The sequence below is a fragment of the Polypterus senegalus genome, chromosome 17 (genome assembly GCF_016835505.1).
Source record: "Polypterus senegalus isolate Bchr_013 chromosome 17, ASM1683550v1, whole genome shotgun sequence".
In the NCBI taxonomy this organism is placed as follows: Eukaryota; Metazoa; Chordata; class Cladistia; order Polypteriformes; family Polypteridae; genus Polypterus; species Polypterus senegalus.
In genome coordinates this window covers 97,851,611-97,859,165 of record NC_053170.1, presented here as the reverse complement: position 1 = coordinate 97,859,165, position 7,555 = coordinate 97,851,611, and positions in this window count along the sequence as shown.

Below are 7,555 nucleotides of genomic sequence, written 5' to 3'. Positions count from 1 at the left end.
GCGAATGTGCTTAATAAGTAAAAAAAAAAAAAATAGAGTATACTTGATGACCTTTATTTACAATCACCTTGGGAAACAACTGAACCTGCAGTCTCGTAATTTTCTATATAGCGCCTTTCATTGGCAAACAGGGGTCTGAAGAAACTGAGCAGTACAAAGGTGCGCTGTAACGGAGGACCTTTATTGGGAGTAACTCTGCAGCCTTGTGATTTTTATATAGCGCCTTTCTGTAAGGGTCTTGAGGAACAGCAGAAAGGAGCTGTGCATTTATAGGGTGAGGCCTCGTGTGGTTATGTGACTCTGCAGTACGCATGGAACCTGCCGCCTTGTCGGGTTTATATAGCGCTTTTCTAGCGGGAACCCCAGCCCCGGGCACTTCATGAGTAGTAAAGTGTCACATGACGGCGCACCTTTGATTAGCGGGTTACAACATTCATGGGGGGGGGGGGGGGGGTCAGTGACTCTGCTAAAGTGAACAAGGGCCTCAAGAAACTCTGTGAGTACAAAAGTATTGCTTAATGTCGGGGCACCTCTGGGCCCACAGACTACACCTGCCACTTTGTCACTCAATATGTCACCTGCTCTGTAGTGACATCGGCGTCAAGGAACTGCAGTAGGAGCCGCTGCTTCTCTTTAAAGGACGGCGTAATGGATTATCGGCGGTTTAGTTTGGTTACGTGACTCGGCGGTGCGCAGGAAACCTGCAACCTTGGGATGGCATATAGCGCCTTTCTATAGAGGACGCCACCCCATCAAGGAAAGTATCACGTAGTGGATTAACGTTCTTTATTTGATCCTTTATGACGTTACATAATATGGAGTAACTCTGGCTTGTGATCCTATATCGCGCCTTTCTGTAGTGAACACCACCCTAAGGCACTTCATGAGTACAAAGTAATATACAGTAGAATGAGGCACCTTTCTTTCTTTCTTTCTTTCTTTCTTTCTTTCTTTGCTTTGCATGATTCATTTGGGGTAACTCCGGTAAAGACTGAACCTGCCATCATCTTCTTTTATTTTTTTATGGCTTCTTTCTAAAGTGAACGAGGGTCTCAAGAAGCGACGTATTAAATGACGTTTTCACAGATGATGTTTCATTTATTCGATTATGCGGGTGATGCTGTGCTAAACGCTTGTCATTTTACGGTGCCTTTCTATAGCGAGTGGCGGTCTCACAGACATTTCGATCCTTGTTCACTCTAGAAAGGCGCTATATATATATATATATATATATATATATATATATATATGTTTATATATTTAAAGATTTTTATTTTAAGAGTGAAGTTCAATAAAGTGTGACCGATTCTTTCCCACTTGCACGTGTCGTCTGTTCAGCCCTGTACTGACGTGCAGGATGGCTGAGCTCCCCGTGTATCCCGTTTGAGCGTCGTGTACGTCAAGAAGAGCTGGCAGCGATGGGGGGGCCGTGACGTTCTGTGCCGCCTTCACCAGCGTCTGCCCGGGTTTATGAGGCTGAGCCGAACAGGTGCCGTACCAGGTGACATGATGTCAGTTTTTGTTTATTTTTTGCTTATTTTTTTTCAAACATTTTTCATTTTATGTTTTCATTCAATCTTATTTTACATTTATGTAAATGTATGCTTTTTGTTAATATTGTTTATTGATTTTTATTTTTCTTCTTCACTTCTTTCACGTGTTCTGTTAAAGCCTTCTGTTCTGGGCCTGGTATTCTGTGGGTGGAGCTTGAGGGGTGGCTCCTCCTAATGAGGTCACTGCTGAAGCTCCGCCCACACCCTGGATATCCGACTGAATGTCGAGGGTCTGCAGGGTGACCGTGAGTGAGGGATGTGGGTTTCCGTTTATTTCGGTGGCAGTCCTTTACATTTTATGTTTTTTTATTTTTAATTCTTTGTGTTTGTAAAAATTCTTTGAGTTTTATTTGTTCAGCGCCCCCTAACTCAGCAGTACCACAAACCTCCACATAAGTTATACCGTTGGACACGTCTTGATGTTTAGTTATGGATGACATTGAGCTTTTTGGGGTGCCCCCTTATTTTGAGCCCATTAGACACTAACAGGTGTCTTCAGCAAAAATGATCAGAAGAACTTGAAGTTGTGCCACGTCAGGGGGTCCGCCCCCTAATGGGATGTGTCATAAAATGGAGGTCAGTAAAATCGGCACGTGGAGTGTCTGTTTAGGGTATTTTAAGGTCACAAATACAGTCAAACTCTAGATATTCTTCAGCGGTGGTCCTAGCCCACTAGGAGCCCCTCACACTGATTATGGACGTGATGTGGTTGACTCCTTTACTAGCCCTAAGGACCACAATCAGAGGTGACAAGTGACACATTTCGGTACAGTCAAGAAAATTTAGACATGGATTATGAAGACAGGAGCCCACATCGTAATCTTTCAAATGTTAGATACAAACTTTCTTGTTTGTTATGTACGTCTGCCCCCTGAAGTAAAGCTTTACATTCCTCATGAAGCTCCCGAATTTGTTTGCCATGGATTTGAGGCACTGCAGTCCAACGGGGGACCGCCAGGTGAAAAGGGGCTGACGTCGTAAAATAAAACCATTTCCGATTCTGAAAACCAAGCAGTCATTTTGCAGCGATTCTGAAACTGGGTGACTGTGGCATCTGGGTGGCATCAGAGGCCTGAAGATGACGGCCGGAGTGCACTGGTGAGCCCACTATGGAGGTGACGGTGGGCCAAGTACTGAAATCCGACACAAGGTGACGGTGTGACACACAGCTGCTGGAGCCTCTACAGAGATGATTCAAGATGGCACACGCAGTGCCAGTGGGTGCCCTGCTCTCGGGCCCGTGCCAGCCTTGCCCTTTTCCAGCACACGCAGTCAGTCACTGCCGCTGCCGCCGATTCTCTCCTGCGGTAATCACATCTTAAGTTGCGCTCCAAAGGCCGTTTTTTTCTTTATTATTATTTTTTTAATCTCCTTACAAATCAATGGTGCCCTATTCAGACTTAATCGGGGGCTCAAAGTAAATTGCATCACTTTAAAGAAATGCCACCGGATTTGCTTTCAGCGCAATTTACTCGAGGGGCTTTTATCAGAACGGCGGCCACCGAGATAATTTCACAAGCCTGTCTTAGAGAATTCCTCTCCAACAAAGGCGCCCATAATTGTTTGAAACAAATCCAATCTAATCGTGTCAGGTGGGGGCTTCGGGGTTAATAACAGCCGCTCACTGAAAGCCGTCAAGAAATTAAAAAAAAAATGGAGTTTACTTTTAAAACTGTGGAGAGTCCGGGATGGCCGAGCGCTTCGTCTGTTCTGAAGTCTGGGGATCGCGAACCGCAGAACGAAAACCAAATTCAGTTTCATCAGCTTAAAAAGTAACTCGGGCAGGCGGTGGGCTTCAGGCCTTTGGACTTCAAACCCTGAGGCTTTGGCTTTAAATCCCACCACTGACACCACCGGGTGGTCACAAGGAGATCTCCTCACCCGCCTGGGCTCAGACGTAACCGACTGCTCTGGGATGTGCAGGCCAGTCAGCTTAGGAAGGCAGCAGCCGAATCCGTCTGTCAGTCTGTCTGTCTGTCTGTCCATCTGTATGTCTGTCCATCTGCCTGAATGTCTGTCTGCCTGTCTGTCCCTCTGCCTGCCCGCCTATCCTGTCTGTCTGTCTGCCTGCCTGTATGTCAGTTTGTCTATGTGCCTGTCTGTCAATCTGTCTGTCTGTTTGTCCACCTGTCTGTCTGTCCATCCGTCTGTCTGTTCATGTGCCTGTCTGTCCATCTGTATGTGTGTCTGTCTGTCCCTCTCCTCTGCCTGCCCACCTATCCTGTCTGTGTGTCTGCCTGTTTGTCTATCTGTCTGTCTCCTGCACAACCCTACACCCACTGACTGACCCGCACCATATTTTGGACAAGATCAACAATTTTGGAACCTAACATTTTGACCTCAGGAGTTCCAGAGTTTGTGTTTTTTTTTTTTTTCTGTTCCCCCGTGTGTTACAGTTTGCACGTCACTGCCACCTGCTGGCTCGGAGCAAGTGACAAATCCAAACAGACAGAAGCCAAACTAGCAGACAAAAATGAGAGCCAGTAAGACAAAATGACAGCTCACAGCAACTGTTCTCAAGGTAATGTGTGCCAGTCAGGAATATATGGAGGCACTTCAGCGAAAGACAAGCAGGCGGCCAAAGTGCTGTTAGACTGCAAGTGGTTTGCCCCACCTGGAGATACTGAACTCTATCTGTGTTTCTGATTACCCACCAAAAGACAAAATGAGCTGATGGCACAACATTCGCAGTAATAAAAAGAATTTGTGCCAGTGTTTCTGAGGTGCCATCTGGTGGAAATGACAAATGAAATATACATGTCTCTGTTATATGCCATTGGATATGGGGATCATCACAGCTGTGTTAATGTTCAGGATGTGCCATCTGTTAGAATGACAAGTGCAATGCATTTTAATTACCGTAAATGTTTGTGATGCGCCATCTGTTGGAATGACAGAGATATAGTAACTGGACAGACACACACTTTTCCTTTTTTGAAGGTGGATATGAAACTGAAAGGAATTCAAAAAGATGAATGGCCAAGAACTTCAAAAATGATATACAAGCAGAAAATGTCAAATGATACAAAACCAATTGACACGGAAAAAATACAAAAAATGATCCACAACTATAAATAAAGCCAAGAAATACAAAAAAAATTCTGTATGGAAATCTGGCCGGCTGGACCGACCCCGACTCGTCCGACTCCAGGAATGGCACAACCAAAAACAAAAAACCCACAAAGCAGACAAGACAGAAGGGAAAATGAAAAAGAAAAATACGATGAGAAGCAAACGGAGCAGAGCAGTAAACACGTGCAGATGTTCATTTAATTGTCCTAATAAACGGAGCGTGCGCTCGGAGGGGATGACAGATGACGGTCATCAGCGTGGCGTGTGTGCTGTTTACATGTGAACTGCCCACAGCCTTCAAGTCAGTGAGCTGATCAAATTACATTTTGATCTTTTTAATGCTTCCTGATGAGGCTCTAATGGCGTCGGTGACATTTGATGTATCCGTATATTTAAGCACTGCGATGGCCTCAATTTGTCTCTACCCTTCCGATTTAATAACTGCTACAATATCAGCTTCTTGAGGCGGTGGGCACGCTCCGTGCAGGGGGCTGTAGGAGTGACATTTTCTCTTTTGGTACCCACACAAGCTGCCAGTTCTGGGCTTGGTGCCCGTGGGTGAGTCTCCGGCCCACTGCTGCTCTATAATCACTTTAAAAATGAAGCTGCCACCAGATGTGTTGTCACCGAGTGTGGTAACCAAGGCCGGATTGAGACCCCTGGGTGACTTGATGAACAGAGAATTGACAATGCAGAGCGCGGGCGCCTGGCCGATTAGTGCAGCGCGGTGGTCCGCAGTATTAGTGGACACCCCATCAGACGGGGGTTGGGGTTCAGCCCCAAACACTTTACACAAATGTTACACAGGGTCATTTGGGGGTCACTCCCTCTGATGGTGTCACCACTTTGCCACTACAGCCCCCTAGTGACACCACCGCAAAAGTCCAGAAAATGAGGGGCACGTAAATTAAAAATTGAAATGTGAAAAATTTCTCACTTTGTTAAAATGACGCCACAATTGGAAATTCTCATTCTCTCAAACTCTTTAAAATGTACCAGAAAATTTAAAACAAAATGAAAACTGCATAACCATAACAGTGGTGACCACCCCAAACCAGAATATCGGGTCACACAGGTGCACGTGGGCTCCTCAGATTCCACCCCGAGTCCAGGGTGGGCGCTGTCTTTTAATGCCCCTCCTCTTCCTCTATGCACAGGTCAAAAGATTGACAGCTCAAAGTCCTCGGACGTCACTTCCGGTTTCCAGCCGCTTGAGCCCGCCTCTTCCTGCCATCCTGCTTGATAAGCTCAGCTCCACGGGCACTGCCATCTTGTGTCAGTCTGGCTGACTGATGGTGCCCTCACTCAGACACACACGCACACAAAACCTTGATATGGCCAGTAACGCGCTCAAGGCAGGACGTGAGGTTTCTTAAAACACGAGTCCCCTCACTGAGACCTCCAAGGTCACCAAGCCCTCCAATGTCATAATAATGCGCTACAAACAAAGATTAAACGTCAACAGCCGTCGGGAATCCAAAACACAAGCAATGGCGCCTTAGCTATTAACTAAACGAGCGAGCCTGATGGACTAAATGGCCTCCTTCTGTTTGTCGAGTATTTAATGTTCTTATGCCAGTCTGGGTGGCACACTGGTCAAGCGGCTGCCTTCAATAATGAGACCAAAGTAGTTGGCATGTCAGCTGCTCCCTGTGTCTGCAGGGGTTTCCACATACAGGCAGGTTAGGTGGATCAGCAGCACTAAAATGGCCCTAGTGTGGTGTGGGTAGGTGTGTGTGTTCACCTTGCCATGGCCTGGTTACCAAGACGGGCACAGTCAGACCACTCACTAGATCTTTACAGCAAGTTTGACAAGAACATCAGCAGCCACACCAGCTGAAGCTAAGCCTGTTCAGGTCTGGCCAGCACTTGGATGGGAGACCATCTTGGAAAAGCTGGGGTAGCTGCTAGAAGAGGTGTTAGTGAGGCCAACAGGGGGCGCTCACCTTGTGGTCTGAATGTGGACCCCAATGCCCCAGTGCAGTGACGAGGACGCTGGGCTGTAAATATGGTGCCGTCCTTCAGATGAGACGTAAAACTGAGGTCCTGACTCTTGGTGGTCATAAAAGATCCCTCGGCTTCCTTCCTAAAGAGCAGGGTGAATCCCCAAGTCCTGGCTGAAGTGCCCACCATGGCCTCATTCTGGTCTCTAATTGGCTATCTTGCTCACCACTTCACCATCTAATAGCTGAAGTGTGGGGAGCAAATTGGTGCAAAAATGGCTGCCATCGCATCATCCAGGTGGGAGCTACACATGAGTGGTGGTGGAAGAGGCTCCCCTCTCACTGAAGCACTTTGAGCAGTTAGAAAGGCACAATATAAATGTAAAGAATCTTCACTATTATTAAGAACATCTGACACCAAGTCAGGTTCTGGAGGTCCCTAAAGTCCACAAAGTCCACTTTGTTGATGTGTCTGGCATCCTGTCCAGGGATTGTTCCTGTCTCCTGTCCTATTGCCTGATGGGATAGACTTCAACTCTCCCCTCCCTCACTCCATCCGGTCCGTTGGCTAGGAAGTCTAAAATCCATTTGCAGAGAATGGCGCTCAGTCTTAAATGTTGGATTATTAAACAGGCCGCTGCGGAGGAGACCCCTGGGCACCAGGGGTCCTAGCTGGGAAGTTGCCAGGTACTTGTAGGGTTTTGTGTGTGGTTGTCCACTGCACCTTGTGTTCCATGAAAGTTATAATTCTGCAGTTAATCCGGTTAGTTATTGAGAACGTCACACCCCGTATACTTCAGACCCCATTTCCGGGCGCTCCGAAGAATATTAAGAAGTTTTCACGGCGGCCAAATGGACCCAAGCGCTCTTGCGTGAATGAGAGAGCGCGCCCGCGCGCACTACTCGGCCAGTCTATTTAAATATTCACATGTGACGTCACGCGTACCCCCGCGCGGGTTGGACGGCGGGAGCTTCAAACGCTGCTGA